This window comes from Syngnathus scovelli, chromosome 18 (genome assembly GCF_024217435.2).
Source record: "Syngnathus scovelli strain Florida chromosome 18, RoL_Ssco_1.2, whole genome shotgun sequence".
NCBI lineage: Eukaryota > Metazoa > Chordata > Actinopteri > Syngnathiformes > Syngnathidae > Syngnathus > Syngnathus scovelli.
The window spans coordinates 8185478-8203793 of NC_090864.1; the positions used below are offsets into that span (position 1 = coordinate 8185478).

An 18316-nucleotide genomic window follows, 5' to 3' on the forward strand; every position below is an offset into this window, starting at 1 on the left:
TGATCTGTCACACGTCTTGCCTTTCTGTGATGGGCAGTAGCGACTAGCCCTGGACTTCCTTATCGCTTCGTTCATTCCTGTCCACCCCTGCCAGGCTAAAGTATCATCACATATACAGTGTGAGAATCACGACTGAATTGGTTTCCATATGCTATCAAGAATGGGTCCACTCCGTGTGGAGATTATTTTGACACTATGACTCTGAGTCAGTTTCAGAGAACGGAGTTTGTGTATGCACACACACACACACACACACGTATATATATATATATATATATATATATATATATATACACTGAATTTTCCGCACTATAAGGCGCACCACATTATAAGCCGCACCTTCAATGAATGGCCCATTTTAAAATTTTGTCCATATATAAGATATATATATTTGGCCCATGGGCCGGACTTTGGACACGCCTGCTGTAGTGGCTCAATATTGGTCCATGTATAAGGCGCACCTGATTATAAGGCGCACTGTCGGCTTTTGAGAAAATTGGAGGTTTTTAGGTGCGCCTTATAGTGCGGAAAATACGGTATGTATGTATATATTTATATATATATTTTTTTTTCTTTTTTAAAAGGATGGGTTTGAAAGCAAGCTTTCATCACAAAATGAAATGAGAAAAAAAATGATGTACCTGACACTTCCTCTGTCACCAAGTCTCCCAGGAAATGTTTCATAAAGCCAGTTCAATGATGTGTGAGCCTTGTTCTTTTCTATATGGTCTGGATTCCCACAGCTTTGCACTTTGGCCCAAAAGGTAAAGGAATTAAGCTGCCTTTGTAACCTGTCAGCTACTTGGGAGGGAGTGTTTAGGTAGAATGAAAAGGTAGTCGTAGGTTATTTGGGTCTTGGGTAGATATGATCCCAAGACAACCAATTTATTAGTAAGTTGGTTTTGTGTATTGTACTTTTGTGTTTAAGGTAAACACAAAAACCGGCATTAACCGGCATTAAAGGGGCTCGAATTTCTTTAACTGTAGAGTAAAATTGAATTCATCAACATGTGGTTTTCAATGTTATGTTTCTCCAACAGGATGTTCTGTCGAGAAAAAAAAACGACAGCCTGGGGAGCAGGCTGATGATGTATTATGGGCCTTGTTTTCTTTCTTTCTTTTTTTCGGAACCACAAGTTTAGTACCAGAAAGACTTCTCCTTTCCTCCCACTCTCCAGGTCTGCCAAGAGGACACAGAGGGGAAAAAACAAAAATAAGAGCGATGGGAGGAAAGATGAGAAGTCTCCCACCCATTTTGGAACAGTTCCCACATGCTGGGCTTTCAGTGGGAGGGCCGGGTTATTACAGTAGTTTGTCAAGTGTTCCGTTTGGAACCATCGCTGCATCTTGCTTTTTTCCCGGAGCTGGTTAATTGTTGGAGAGCAATCAGATTTGATTGCAGTGAGTTAAACCTCCGAGCAATTTTACCCTCTCACTGGGTACGTTAAAAAAGCTTCATTGTGTTCCACATGAATGATGGACACGGTGCACGCTAATGACGGAGCATTACGTCCATACGAATGACCTAACCGCAACATATGTTGCGGGAAATTTCCTCCGCTTTGTTAAACCTGGAACAGGTTAATAAATAGTTCCATGAGCAGCTTTGTGTTGGGGAATGTATTTTGCGGTATTTCGTACAAAGGTAGAAGGGCTGTGATTTGTTTGTATGAGTTTTTGTCTTTGCAGTCAGGGGGGTGGAGCCAGATGGAAAAATATGTCAAGCAAATAGAGCAGAAATTCTATTGTTGTGGGTAATGACTTTCCATAACACGCGGTGAATATGAAAGGAACCCCCCCATCATTTCCCTAAGAAACCCCTTTTTCATCTCATTCTCCTCCTGTCTGTTTTATTTTACAAACAAAGCCAACTACGGTGCATGTGCGGAAATAGAATTCAAAAATAAAAATCGTATAAAAAGCAGGTGCCAGTCCGCTGGGGGTTGCATTAGTTTAATATTATTCTATTTTTCGTGTGATATACTTTTACTGGTTTCAGGCATACAATTAACCTCAGCATGGTGCCGGCTCATAATATTTCCACATCGGCCTAATTTGGGCTCAAATAACAGCGGCTGACCAACAGTGGTTTATGCTAAACTCCTACAACAGGGTCCAATTCCAATTTGCCATATTTGTTGCGGCGAGTTTTGTGTTGTTTGGACTCGCGCGGAATTATAATTGTACTATCTCAGAAGCACAGAAAAATGTGCAACTACTCTATTGTCCTACAAATTTTATGGAGTCAATAAAAGGAAAACACAACAAACAGTACATGCCAACTTTCCCGACCTCCTTCCTTGTGATGAGTAAAAAGCAAAGCACCAGAGGCGAAAAGACAAACGGCAGTCATTACATTGGCTGAGGTGTTTCTTTTGATTCACAAGGAATAGGTTCTACATTAATGGAGTCATTTTGACTCGTCTCCTACTTCACAGGAGGTGAAAACAAAGACTGGGGGAATGATAGCCTCGAGCAGTAGCAACGTTGCTTTGCTATACATTACAGAAGCAAGAAATGTTTTTAGTTTTTTTTTAAATCCGCTGGCATTCATGTTGAAAATGCAATTCTCCAGAGCGACTGATTACATTCAGTTGTTAAAACCATTTAACTATATCACGCATAATTGTCAGTGTTGCTAATTGCTCTATACTGTGATATAACAGGCACCCAAGTCTTCTAATTGCCGCATTTCTAGAATACAAGCAAACAGATGAGCTATGATGACAATCAAAAGCAAAATTAGCCACGCACGCTGCAGGTGCAGAGGAAGGCAGCAATAACGCTATTGATTAGCCGTAGCCACCTTTGCCACGCAATCAGCCGTTCACATGCCATTGCAATTAACCATTTGCATCTGCGCCTTAGCTTTCCATCACTGTCAAATTATCATCATGTGCTGTTTGGTGTTGACCGCTACTTTTGTTCTGCAAAAAATGGAGACGACACGAAGGAATGTCGGTAGAGAGATCACAAAAAAAAAACACAGAAACAAGGAATTATTGTGTGGGTTGAAGAGGGCACAAAACGAAATGGCGCCCGTCATCGGTATCGTGACATTTGAGAAGCTTTGGGAAAGGAGGCGCTTGGTGAAAGAGTCGAGAATACATTATCCAGGAAAAAAAACACATTATATATATGTTAAAAATAAATAAATAAATAAATAAATAAATAAATAAATAAATATATATATATATATATATATATATATATATATATATATATATATATATATATTATTATTTTTTTTTATATATATATATATATATTTACTTTGTGTTTTCTTCAAGGCTGCTACAACATGGATTAAAATTCTTTGATGATCCTATTTTAGGTCACGCGTAAAGCAGAATATGTAAATCTTTACTGTTTACCCACATGATTCATATTTGGTTTTGTCTGTAAAGAAATCCACAGAGGAGCAACCCCATTAGCGCACTACAGGATAAGCACACCAAGACCCAGGGGAGATCATTATGAATAAGCTGTTTGCTGCCCTCCGATATGTAATTAACAATGCACGGAGAAGAATTCGTTCAACAATAGTTGTATTATGGTGGTTGAGGTTTGATGTCATTTATTTTATCCTGGTTGGAATTTTTCATTGGGTTATATTGAGTGATAAAAAATAGAATCGTCCCTTTTTGAAGTGTTTTGGTTCGAAAGGGAAAATGGTATTCCCCATTCCCCATGTGAGTCGTGAGTTTGCACATGACAGCTTCATATTTACACGTGAAGACTCCATGAATATAAAACAAATCCATAAGGGATGCGCCTCTGATTTTATTCCCCCAACATGAAGCGAGAGAAATGAAATGAAAACAAATGTGTGTGTTTTGCTGATAAACCAGCCATCCATCTTTCATTTGAAAAAGAATGAAAAGGAAACAATCACTTTGTGTCGCATTCTTTTGTAATTGACACGGATTCACAGGGAGAGGAACAGGTGGGCAACCGGTTGTGTCCGGTTGTGGACCGTCTAGAAACGGTTCCCAGAGGCAATGGGCAAGTATTCAAACAAATGCCAGCTTCGTTTATCCCAACCCTGCCTCATCTCACCATCTCGCCATCGCTTGCCAAGTGCTTCACAGGCTACTGCGTGCGGAAGGCGCAATTTCATGGGCTGTTGGCCAAACTTTCTCAATAGACAAGTTTGTTCAGTCATATAATTTAAGGATGTATTTAATGTAGTGATGAGAATGCTCCGATGTGGTCACGCAACTTCACATTCCATTGCGGACTATTTTTTGATGCATTTCCAATTTCAGCAATCAGCAGACGAACTTAGCATGGATTTTTTTTTTGTGTGTGAAAAAACTATCTTGATTTTTGGAAGTAAAGGTAAAAATATTGTACAATTTGGTTGTTTTTGTGCAAGAAAGTTCCGGCTGCTTAACGTGTACAAAGCCAAGGCCTTGACAAGCATAAGGTAGCAGCTGGTCAGAGCCGGTTTCATTTGGAAATGAAAATGCTTTCATACATATGCACGCACACACACACATACAAAGAAGTATAAAAGAGCCTCAGGATGTTTCAAACGTTCCAAGCGAGCAAAACTTTTGAAGTTCTCGGATGTAAATGCACTCCAGGTTTCGTTTTCAGAAGACTGGGTTAGCCTGGAGTCCATATTGTGCTTTTGATGATTCAATACCTGATCCAAAGGATTATGGTGGACCCATGGGATGAAAGGTAGCAAAAAAAAATCATAAATGTGACTCCTCTCTTACCTTTCTTGTTGCGTCACATCTCATTTGATGTAAGGAATTTTTTCGCTGGCAAGATGTGCTTGTTGTGTTTTTTTTGCTGCAGGTGCAAGTTGCATATTAACAAAAAAGACAAATAGGACTCAAACCGAGCTTTAGGGCATCGCGGTCTTTCATTAGAATGCTGATCCAGTCAGATGAGCCTGGAAAACACAAACTTGGTGAGGAGGCCTTTGCTTGCCTAGTCAGGATTTTGCATTCATCCAACCAAGAGGGCAGTCCCGAGTATCTTTTTTCCTTCTCTTTCTACCTCCTATTGTTCTGCTTCACGGCTTGGTCAGCGTTTTCTTCCCCCGTCGGAAAGTGTGGGATTATGCAAGACGGCCGGCATCAAATGATCGGTAACTTAGCCCTTCTCTTGTCTTTAAGTCTCGTAAATGCTGAGCGTGGATATCTGTGGAGCTTGGAACAACACAACAGGCAAGCTCTGTCAGCACATACATGCGTGTGGACACGCATAGAAGCATTCACACATGTAGCTTTTTGATATCAAGGTCAAATGATGTTGTTTTTGAATGTAGGGAAACAAGAACGTCTCTTCTAAGGCTGAAGAATTTTTATTTCAATTTCCTGCAGTGAATTCACTCTATACGCCGTGTAAAATCACGACTGCAGTCGATGAATAACGTAGCATTTAATTGCCATACTATTTTCTGTTATTCCAGTAGAATTTCCTTTTTTTTTCTTTTTTTTTTTTAAGGCAGAAGGCCCTCTGTGGCATGTCCCAGAAAACTCATCTGATGCTTGTAAACTCAAAGCATATTGATTATTGGGTGTCAGTGAGTGAACTGTCTCTGAGGCATTGTGTCTTATCTGAGGCATTGGGTCATCTTTTCAGTCATCACACAGTTTTTACTTCTGCCTGAACCCACACTGTCCTTTTAGTTGATGAAATCTCTAACTCACTCCCACACGCTTTGCCCTTTTAAAAGATCCCCGTTCAATACGTTGTTTCCAGCCCTGGAAGTTTGTGATCCTCTGATTAAAGCATCTCTGCCTTTCATGGATCGGCCTTAACCAGTTTATTTTACCGAAATGATTAAGTCTTAATTTTCTTGTTTGCGCCCGCTTGCTCATTTGCTCTAATGACCGAAATGATGCCAACATTGCAATTACGGAGCTCTTGTTTGATTGAGAAACATGTGTCCAGCTGGTAAGCCAATGAGCTATTAAACATACACACATTGCCAAATCAAATGGATCCACTATTACATCCAGTAAATACTTTGCTCCGTTTAATAACACTAATAAACTTTATTGTGCGATCAAAACACTACCCGGAGTTTTTCACAGCAGTGCAGGGAGGAAAAAAAAAAAAGTACTGCAATTCGCACCCCATTATCACTACTGTTCTGTTTTACTGTCAATGTAATGAGCCATTGTGTTTTCTAATCGGTACAGTAGATTTTATTCAGCCACCCAAGTTGGAAGTTGGTAAAATACATTAACAGTGCGATGAAACGTCGAATCCTCTTCCCATGCAGAAGCGTCACCGTGGATTACACTCCGGTGGATGCACAGTCAACCAAACAAGCTCAAGTACAGCCTTGCAGGCAGTCAGTCATTCTGCCCGGCAACACCTTATCCCAGCCATGACAGATAAGTGTGTGTGGGGGGGGGTTCAGTTCGTTGGAGGGTTGCGGTGTGAGTGCAAGAAATGGATGGCTGAGTTGGATGTTTGGGAGTGAAGGAGTGGTGGGTTGCTGGGGTACTTGAGCCTTAGCTGTGGAGGCACTGAAGTGTTTTCCTAGCATATTTTTAGGCTGAATAATGTGTCTCCATAGATTTGTGGGTAGAGTCTTACTTCTGCATGTTATTTTATTATTTAACCAATATAATAATTATTGGACAGTGCACTCGTTAATTGCATTTAGTCACGTCTACAATTTGTGTCATCAAATCACTGTCTGACCATCAGTGTATTTATATAATGTAAAATTCTTTCTGATGAATTTTGCCAAGTCTCAACCCCGCAGACCTCATCACTGGATTCTTTTGTAGTGAGACAAGAGGAAAGCTGCAACACAAATATTTACACTACAATGGTGGCTGACGTAAATATGAGTTAGAATTACAATGTGGAAGGACTTGCGCAATAGTATGGCAAGTCCAACGGTAGAAAACACCTGATGGATTGCTATAGCTTAAGAACGAGGAGATATATCATGAGGGGGCCTGCCATGAGGAGGGGCCGGGGCGGAAGAGGAACTTTCAGTAGAGCAGAGTCCATGACAGTTAGGACACATGGGGGAAGGCAGGTGGTTCAGTAGTGATAAGGAATGAAAGGGGCTGAGAGACTTTTGATGGCTTATTCTTAAAAGAAGTGGATACGAGGAACCCATGACTGCTTCCAGTCAGCAGTTGAAACAGATTCATGGATGAAAGAGAGAAGGGACACGGTGTGTCAGCGATGCTGGATGCTCACGTCACTGTCTTGGAAGGATAAGCTATTCCGAGTATACCCACTACCATTACCATGCTAATGGAATATTACACACCAATCTAATGAAAGAAAAAAAAATACAACCCACCTTTCTTATTTATGGGCCTGTCTGGGGACCACGGATGAAAATTAGCTTTGTAGCTATAACCCAACATGTTCATTACTGTGCATTGGCACTATTTAAATAAAATAAAATGAAAAATCAATTGAATCAGATTTATTCTGTTATAAAAAAAAAAATAATATTTAGATCTTAATAAATTGAGAGTCTGCTAAATGGCCTAAAAGATTTAGGTAATGGTTGGCTCCATCATTTTGATTTCTGAGAAGGAGATGTTGTGTTTTTCAAATCCTGTTATGTTCCCTCTGTGTGTGCAATTGTGTGTGTGTCGAAAAGGGACAGGAGATCATCAGATTAATAACTACCTCTTTTATTAAGAAAACACTGTTACTTTGTTTGTTCATCCAAGCATGACCCAACTAAGCCAATACACTCGCTGCTCCAGAGCTGATTATTGTCCATTATGTTTGTTCGGAGGATTTTGGTCGGACTCAAATGGATTAGAGCTGATTTAAAGACTAAAAAAGAGGGGATTATTTTGGGAGGGTGGGTGCACTTGTGTACATGTGTACAAAAGTGTTTCCTGAAAGTAGGAAGCAAACACTTTTTTTTTCTTTTTAAATCAAACTGGTACCGTATAGCCTTGTTGCCTGGTGACTCTGTTGCTAGCTTCTCTGACAATGCAAAAGGATAATGAAATCTCTTGCTGTTCCAAATCTCCAGGCGATGGTACAAACAGAAGAGAGGAAATAAATATACTTCAAGTCTTTGTAGCCTGTGGATTACAACTCACTTAATAAGCCCTTTTGCTGTGAAGCAACAGCTTGGGACATTATATAGTGATGAGAGAGAAAAATTCCCACTGTTTTTATTTTTTTGTCTCCACTTTTTATTCTCCTCGCCCTGAATTCCGATCCGTCCGGTGAGTAACACACTATTGTTCTTCATTAGTAATTTTAGCAGCTTTGGTACACCTCTCCGTTCATACCTGTCATTAGCGAGGAGCCCTCCTCTTCCTCCTCTGGGCAGGTCACCTCGTGGAAGGTGTGAGGAGAATCTATTACAGCCACCTTGGGGTTTCTGCTCGAGGACGATGAGAAACTCTGAAGCTGCTCTTGAATGTGAATCGCTTTTACTTAACTATTTTAAATATTGTCACGCTGCTGTTTCTTTGCCCTCCTTCCTCATGTTATGCGAGATATTTGACGCCGATCTGGCAGCTTGACAATTACTCCGAGCAAGGAAAACAACAATACAAGAAAAATGCACGGGTGTCAAGTGACAACTTCAAGCTCTACCGCGCAGAGAAGATAAACATGAATCATGTGTGTGTGTTATTTTGTGAAAACACACTCCTGGTGCTTCTAATTAGCCAATGTGTTCATTAGCTCTGTGAAGAGATTAGACGGTCAGTCAATCAGGGTGACGGGCCAAAATGTGACTCCTCTCTCTTGTAATTATGCAAACTAGCGAGAGAAGACCAATATTGGACTGCTTGGGTGTTTCTCACTCCTGCTTAACATTCTGGTAAAAGACTTAAAAGTCACTCTAACTTGTTCAATGTCACCTTGGTGGATGCTCCCTTACTTTTTTTTCAAAAGCTGCAGTGGATTGTTTCCATTCCACACTCCTTTTTTTAACCTTGAAGAACCAAGATGCTGTGCAAAACACGTACTACTCGAATTCAAAAGAATGATTCAATGGCATTGGCAACCTCGGGAAAAGAGAAAGATGTGGCCCTTGTGTATCCATGGTTACGTTGGTTTTATTGCTGTTTGTTTTGGGCAGTGGACGCAATAAAAGTCCTGTAAGAGAACTGAATAGGCACAGGGTGCAGTTCCAAAAGAAAGCTCATAGAATTCTCATGAAAAAAAAAAAAAATCCCTCCTTTTCAAAGCCATCTGGTTTCCAAGGGTCTTGTGATTGGATTGCCCCTGAATGCACGCGTTCATCATGTTTTAGTTTTCCAATTAAGATTCAGAGTGCAAGAACTCTCATGTCTGCTATTAAAAAAAAAAAAAAAAAAAAAGCCAAATGGAAAATTAAGGGTCTCTAGTAGCAGGCTCGATCAAGCTTGACCTCATTTTGGTGTTAATGAAATATAGCGGCGGCGACTCATGCATGTGCAGAGGAGGGGGGAAAGGGGAAGAGTGCATGGTAAAGGGAAAATAGGGAGTGTCAAAACATAAAATGCATGTAAAGGCTTTATTTTATTGATAGTGGAAATCATACATTGTCTGTACGCCTATCATCTATTTTCAAAAAAAAAGTTTCTTAAAATTACATGAAATTAAATCCAGTCTGCGAAATTCTAGTTTCTGATTGTAATATGGTTACCTTGAAATAAGGCTAGTATCGATACCTGGTATCGGTTCTTGCCCATTTCTAAATTATAACAATGGACCACTTTAGATTATTGCATATATTTATTTGTTATATTGATTAAATGTATCATATTTATTTTCATTCTAAAAAAATATTGGATTATTTGATTGATTACATAAATATATTTGATTTAAATCTGGGTAAAATGGAAGCCTTTTAAGCAAAATCTGGTCTGACTTTTGGAAACATGCAAATAATGACTCCAGTAAATGTAGTCAGCCAAACAACAGCAGTAATGTTCACCCATGCTGACAGCCCAACACTTATCCAGGCTAATATTCATCATCTGCCTTTCTGAGGCAAATTGGACGGGAGACGTGTCTCTCCAGTTATTATTTAGCAGACTATGAGGAGGTGCCATAAAAGCTGCGTGTGTTATGCAGCAAACATGAAATTAGACACACATCACTATCCAAGGGCATACAAATGGGATGATGAAATGCATTCAAGCATTGAAATCTGAACATTTGCCACATTTGACTTCTTCCTGATTGCCATCGATTGACCACACAGGAAATTTTATTTTGAAAATAGATTTTTGGAGGGGGTGGAGAGTGAAGGATGACACCAGATGCTTTAAAAACCCCTCTTGATTCATTAAAAAGTCACTGTCACCAGAGACGAGGCAGGGGTGGGGGTTAATCCTCGTTCACAATGTGTGTGTGTGCACAAGTGTGTGTGTGAGACACAGCTGAGTGATCCTCGTCATGTCTCTGAGGGGTAATTAGCTTTGGCGTGGCCTGTCGGTGTTCCGCAGGCCTCCTCAGTCCCCAGACTCAGCTGACTGTGTCATGGCGGAGGCAGAGCTTCGTCTGCGGGGAGAATAGCAAGCAGCGGAGCCGATAGGATGGAGAAGTGACGAGGGGGTCACGTTGGAATAATACTCCCGTCTTTTACTCATGTTATTCCTCTTTTTCTGTCCTTCTTTCCCCATCTCTTTACTTCTGCCTTTCATCGGTTTGAACATTGTCAAATATAAAACGTAGAACGATATAAAAAAAATATATATTGCCTAAATGTAATTTATAACCCTCTGCGGTTTTTAGTGGTGTCTTTTATAAAGTCGTACCTGTCCACCTGTCAATCAAAAGTGTTTTCTCTGTAAAGTCTCTTGTATTAAGTTTATCTACTGCTATGGCAGATGGATTTCTATATATAGATAAGAAATCATTTCATTTCAGCTCCCCCCTCCCCTCTCTCGCTCTCTCTGCCCTCTGTTTCCATCAATTCTTTGTCTTTTCCTCCACCTTTACATTGATTTTCCCTAACATGGAGCATGACGCCTATCAATATTTCCCGCTGCTATGGCCAACAGCCATCCATCAGTGGTTGAAATACACAACTCGCTCATTCTAATGTTAACACGCCGAAGCTTGTGTCTGCCCACCTTGTGTTATATTTCACCAGCTTTGTTAACTGCTTGATCAATTTCTAGTCTTGTGTCTTTAATAATATAATATAATATAATATAATATAATATAATATAATATAATATAATATAATATAATATGAGAAACTGTTTCAGCCATCAATGTATTAATTATATTAAATTTGTTTTGATTGTTTTGTGATTGTGAACTCTAGTTAGCCATTTCATCAATATATAGAAAGAATTCATTCTAAAATCAATATAACTTGAACGATTCTTCGTTCTTAAGAGGATATTGTAATTTGCTTTATAGATTCCAATCGCTCTTCCGTCGAAGGATTGTCAGGGAAGTATGTAGTGTTGACATTTTTAACGGAGTGGTCAGGGCATGCTGATTAATAAATAATTAATGGTGTAGATTGATGAAGCCTAAGGACTTTGGATGTTCTTGCAAAAAGTGAAACTTTAATGACAAGAATTGAGTTTGTAGAGTGTAATTAATGAATTGAAAGGGGGGGGGGGTCACCAAGCCTCATTAAAAAGGCTGACTCGAGACTGCCAGCTCGGGTGACCATCACAATTCGCCATTTCGCTAATGATCGGGTCATCACCTTTATCCATACACCCGGCATGCCAATCAGAAACACACACAAACACACAACTGTGTTCTTTCTGAGTGCTTGAATGGAAGCAAAGGCCAAAGCTGTAGCTCAGAGTCATCAGGACTCCACAGGATACGCCTGAGCTCAGGCATTCCCCAGCAGTAAGACGCTAGCCGCCATCTGCTTGACCTTTTATTTGGTGTCATCAATACTTTGGAGGCTAACTAATATTGAACTTCTGTTTCCCAGAGCATAAATAGAATATCATCCGAACTGTAAAAAAAACATATTACCGTAATTTCCGGACTATAAGCCGCACCGGACTATAAGCCGCAGGGTTCAAAATTTTGGAAAAAAGTCGCGGCTTATAGTCCGGAAATTACGGTAGTATTATAAAACATTTGTGTACACAACTAGAGCGATCCATCATTTCAAAAGATGGGAAAGATTGTCACCAGCCCAGTATGAGAAATTAGCATGATAAATGTCTTTGCTAATGATTTATGCAGTGAGCATATAAATACATGGATGTAAACTCGGGGGACTAACCCAGATCGGGAATCCCAACCCCCTCACAACACCTTGAGGCGGGTGCTCCAGCCATAGTAGCAAAACTGGCCTGTCCTACATCCTGACATCCCTTAATGAATGTGACATTTAGCTGATATTTGCATGCCATGCATGATGTTAAATTAGCATGTTGAAACACTAAGCTTGAGATTAGACAAAGCTCAGCAAATACACACAATCCATCATGCAAAGATTTACTACAGGTGACCCGCGCGGCTTATCCGAAAACCCACTTAGTCCCGCTTCCTGGTGTAACCTTCATTAAAATGTTACACACACGACTTATTTACAAAGCGTCGGAGCGAAACGTCGAATCTCTGCGGGGAAGAAACTTTCAATCCCATCTGTCAGCAGATGAAATTGCATTGGTGACAAGAGGCGAAATATCAATCAGAAGTAATTTCTTCCCACCGCCTTGGCTGTCAAAGCTGCAGGAGAAAGTTGACCCTCTGTCATTATACATTTGTTTAGCCTCTACATCATCCGCTACACCGACTACAAAACACTCTGAGATGTTGTGGCGTGGGAATATAAAGCAGCTGAGGTCATTTGTGTGACATGCTCAGTGTTGCTCAAAAATGCCAAGTGAGGATATATTGATTGCTTCTTAAATTAATCATCTAAGAGCAATAGTAAAGTCCACCATCAACACCCCTAACAGACAATAATAGTGCTTCTATCAGCAGGTCTGGGCCCAGACAGCCTTGGGAGTCCCGTCAAGGATTTAACTGATTGGTATTACTGGTTCCAGTAGAATGAATGTCACTGCAGTCTATGTATGTGTCTCACATGTCAGACTTCACCCAACCCCAGTGTCGCCCGCAGACAAAAACACCGAAACGCCCCTGAAATGATTCCTTCAACCCGCACACCTTTGCAAAACACTGCAGCGATGGAGATGTTTGAATAGAAATGTCAGGTCATTAATAACTATTATCACAGCCTTATTGCATTTTCTATACCCAAGGCAGAGGAAACACGGTTTACTTGAATAGATTTGTTTCGAACTGGTGAAGCTGAAGGCTGGTATATGGGTCCAGGTGATAAGAATGACATTTGGAGGTAAAAGTCAAGTACAGATGCCAGAAGGACTCCACTTTTTCAAGGAAAATAGTCATTCTGCAAATGTGAAATGAGATGGTGAGCTCCCGTGCTCATTTACACTTGTGTCCACTGTATCTGCTTTCATGGCGACAGCCCTCAGGTTGCGTATCTGTTCATCGCTCTCTCCGAGAACCCATCTGGGGGCTTCCTCTGGAGCCTCTTGAGAGGTCCGCAAAGGCTTCTAATTATCCCTGACCTTCTGGTTCTCCCACAGCTTGTCTCCCTCTCAGGGCCCCTGTGGCTCTCACAGGACTGCCTTCTCCTCATGGGTTCCACATCTTCCCTCAGTTTGCCCTCATCTCACCACCAAAATAACCCTTCAGCTTGGCCCCGGACGCTAATTGCTGCCGTTAAATAGACAGAAGGTTTTTGGTACAAGGCAAGGTCAGTCGAGAAGAAGAGCTCGACCAATTGCTGACAATGTCTGCTCCTTTGTTGTTGTATTGGTAAAAAAGTTGCATTCAAGGACAAAGAAAACAGTCGTAAAAATGGTAAACAAAAAAAAACTTTACTTAATTATCAGCAGATGATGGATGAGTTTGGAACATTGAGCTTAAGCTGTGTTTTTATTTTATTATTTATTCATGGTCATGCATGAATTTAGAAAAAAAAATCCAAACACACAAACCCTGTTCCGGAAAAGTCAATTTATCACTTTCTAAAAAGCCGCCTTATTGACCCAAAAACAGAGATTACTTGTAGTCACTCTAATTTTCTTTTTACGACATGAGAGGGCCATAAACTTTTGGAAATGATAGCGTTTCCACCTGCCGCAAACCACCAACCATCTGGGACTTTTCTCTCTTTTTCATTACACATCATTGCAGTAGATCAACATGTCCAGTGAGTAACCTGACCAAAACACATTGCCTTGGAAACTGCAATTATCTGCGTCTTAATGCGGGAGAATCGAAATAGACATCAGTAAAAAAAAAAAAAAAAGGGGGCTGACACTATAAAGCATGTCAGTTAATATCAGTGAGTCAGAGCCATGTTGTAAATCATGACTCCGCTGCTGCACTCCGTCTCTTGCTGCTCGCTAAGAAAAGAGTAACCAAGGAAACGGTGAATTAAATAAATCTAGTCTCTTGACAGGTGCTTTGAACCACATATGACCATGCAACACTGCTGAAGTCCTATTTATAATCAAAACGCTAATAATTACTGAAATAAGAATTGTTACAATCCTGGACACCCCGAAAAATCGTATCTAAATAATCACATTTTTAAGATTTATCTGCTAACATTAACCTTGAATTCTATCGGTGAACAAAAGCTCACTGTCAAACTGAATCGGAATTAAAAATGGCATTTTCGAGCATAAACGATTGAATCAACCTTGACTCACATGAACCCTAACCCTAACCCTAACCCTAACCCTAACCCTTTTTTCCTGTTAATCTTTGGAAGAGCAATATGAAAATTTTAAATAACTAAACTGTCACGGTCTTCTTCTTCTGTTGTGTATGTTTTATCGGTGTGAAAGTGTTTATTTTATCCGTGTTATGCATGTTTATTCTACAATTACAAGAGAACCACACGACACTAAATTCCCCGCTTCATCCATTATGTATCAGGTGATGTCCTAACTGCTCGTACCGGGATCCCGCTCGGAAACGGGCCTTAAACAACTGGCGACGTCTTGGCGAGAAAAGCGAGTACCCATATGACAAGGATTGGGGAGCCGTAGCAGAACAAAGCTGCTCAAATATTGATCAGCGGCGGCGTCTTTGAGGTGTTTAGTCTCAGCCAGACAGCCGCCCGTGGGACTTGGTGGTGGGTTTTAAAGGCTATGCAACCAAGAGTGTGAGTGCAGGCAAGCTTGGTACGCTTGATCCACCTTCTGCTGTTGATTCAGGTGGAACGGAAGAACACAAGTCCGCAGAGGGAGGAGCGCATCAGCAGAACCGCAGCATTGATCAGTGAAGATCTATCGAATACACATGTATGGTATGCTGTATTTTTTTTTCTGTAAATTGGAGTCTATCCAACATATTTTAGTTTATTTTGCAAAACAATATTTTTGAATTTACGACGTTTTGTTTTAAGTATGGCCGTCTTGTTGTCATATTTTTATGACTTTGCCAAGATATAGATGGAGCAACATGGTTGATTTGATTTCATTAACTCATTCACTGCCAACCCAATTAATATATCTTTGACGTCTATAACTGTCAATGGCACTGAATGAGTTATATTGTGTACTCTTAATTATTATTTTCATTTGATTTTGCAAAGTGTGTGTGTAACATACACTGGTCACATCACCCATAAACTTTAAATAATTACTAAGAATTATCATTTTGTTCCACATTTGAAATGCTTACAAATGGGAGCTTGTTTTTTTGAAGCTTGAACATGATTAGGTGACACATATTATCAGGAAAAAGGGCGGAAAATGAAAGTACTTGCTTGGCTCCTCTGTTCATCTGGCTGTTTTCTAATTAAACTCAACTTTTTTGATGAGCCCCCAACTTCTCCTTCACCTAGCTAAGCTGCCAAAACCACTCTGCATTTCTACCCGAGCTCTCCGAGCTGATTTGGACGTCCGCCACCGTTTCCCTGCATGTCGACACAGCATCAGGTGAATTTCCACTCATTCCATGCCCATTTCAAATTTCCATCCTCGCTACCGCAGGCTGCTGACGGGAGACGGCTGGCCAAACATCTCCGCTGTGCCAGATTCCCGACACAAGCTGCAGATGCACACGGTGACACGGGGTCCCTTCACCCTGCTGGCACAAGTCCCTGCCTGGCCATCTGGTGCTTGAGGAACAGGTGCCAGTCACTCCTCACGCCTGCCCTCCTATCTTCCTGAAAGACACAGCCTTCCAACACTAAGGTCCCTTGCACCAGCTTCACAGCTCCTCACCACATTTCTGCCAACGCACTTATCTCCTGCTGGGGACACTGCCCACATAACACCAGAGAGCCAGCGTGTTAGTTGTTCAGAATCAGCTCACATGCACAATGGGTAGCTGAGCTGGAATATTCTGAATAACCTGCTCTCGGCTTGCCATTTTTTGGCTACTCCTGAAAAAAAACGTCGATTGAATGCACAATCATTTACATTCATGCGATTATTGAAAAGGAATAAATTTATTGGCGGGGAAGATGGAACAAACTCAACTGGGAGTATCAGCTCAAGTTTTGCAGCTTGTATGTAGAAACTAGAAATGAGTAGAAAACAGCCATTAATTTCATAATTAGGTTTTTCTTTCAAATAATCACAAGTGTAAATATTCTTGACTCATTAATTTACTATGTAAATATATATTAGTCACAGACATCAAAAGGTTAAATTAGGGACCCTGTTTCGCAACACATCGCCGCTCTTATCTAGAACTTCCTAAATACTTCCAGAAGCTCCCATTTGCTCCGCCGTCACGGTTAAATCTTAAACTTGCAGGATAATGTAACTCAACCCCTTCTGGGTTTTATTTCCATTTGATGTGTTTTCGATTGATTTAGTTTGTGTTCTTAATATAGGCTTTACACCTGGACTAAATATTTTGGATCTCTGTATGTGTGATGGATTTTTTGGCTTTAACACACATTCTTCTCCTCTTCCAACATCATCTTCTATATGCACCTAAGTAGCTCTTCAAAGATCCCCCCTCGTATTCCAGCAACGTGATAAATGCCACCATTTTCCCCCTTCATCTCTTTGATAGGGATGAGTACAGATGAAAGAAAATCTAACAGAGGGATGCATTTGCCGTTTGATATCCGCCACATGGAAAGGACAATCGAGGTGCAGAGGGACGACTGAATAGAAAGACGCCAAATGTTTTAAGCACAAATGCAACACTTCAGTTTTTTGTACCACTGACGTCTGCACTCGGGAGTGAATCATTGTGGTACGATAGTTTGGAGTAAAGAGTAATCATTTCTCAATTACCGTAATTTCCAGACTATAAACCGCACCTGAATATAAGGTTAGCTAAAATTAGGGGGAAATCCTGTTTTGTTCATACATAAGCCACACCGTTCTCGATTCTATTACCTATATTACCTAAACAAATCATTTTACAATATCATAAAAATCCTAAAAACAAATCCATAGATAAGCCGAACTGGATTATAAGCCTAAATTCAACGCTTGTGCAAAAAGTAGCGGCTTATAGTCCTGTACGTTTGGTGCACGGTAAGTTTAGTCTATCACTCTACGGTTCGAATATCGCTAGAAGTCACCATTGGCGAGTCAGTTGATGTCTAGGGTTCACCGTTTCATTTTATATTAAAAATAATTTTGTTTATACGTGCATATTTTTATACTTGCGTGTGTGAGTATGCATATACAGTATACTTGAATTATGATATTTTTTTCTGCAGGAAGGATCACAATTCTAATTTAAATGCGATTTAGTGAAGGGAAAATATCATAAATAAAATGATTTGACTGTGTATACTTTCTGCCCTTGGCCAATGATTGCTAGCCTAACAACTATTAGAGTCTCCTAAGTGTTTTATTCTTGGAGATTACCTGCGCTATCATTTTGCATCCTTATTATACCGTATGCATGGGGAAAAAAACAAAAAACATACTCAGTAATCAGCTCTTGATCTCGGCAAAAGCCAATTTGCTCGTTGTTTTGCTTCTGCCGCATATCAACTAAGACGGGAGTCACTTTGGTTTTCCATTTTGATCATCAGCACCAGTCAAGAACTCTTGATTGTGCCCAGCGAGTGAGTCATTTTCAATCATGATATGAGACTCGTACAGTATCTGTCATAAATAAACATGGCCAATAATAGCCCCCCCCGCCCTCATATTGTTATAATTCTCACCTGCTGTATTAAAATGCATAATCTTTTCACAATTGCAGCCTGAGTGCGGTCTATTGTATCAACAATATCATAGCAAGCAACAAAGACCTAATTAGTACCTGCCTAGATATGATGAGGAATAATTAGCGGAATCATGGAGAGTCACTGACAGCAGTCTTACAAGCGGCACACGAGGGCCTATGAATGAAACAAAAAAAAAAATAGCACCAAATATTAAAAGGAAAGGAA

The 18316-nt window shown here is 40.3% G+C and overlaps 1 long non-coding RNA gene across 2 annotated transcripts in view; it reads left to right on the top strand.

Moving 5' to 3' along the window:
• Nucleotides 1-17680, top strand: part of LOC125985902 (uncharacterized) — a 48670-nt gene extending 30990 nt beyond the window's left edge. Inside the window, exons 2-4 of one of the 2 annotated variants that reach the window (XR_007487482.2) lie at nt 14875-15073; nt 15156-15247; nt 15936-17680. This is a non-coding gene — a long non-coding RNA (uncharacterized lncRNA). Of the gene's footprint in view, nt 1-14874; nt 15248-15935 lie in introns of both variants that reach the window. The other variant, XR_007487481.2, reaches the window with a different exon arrangement.
• The last annotated feature ends 636 nt before the right edge of the window (nt 17681-18316 follow it).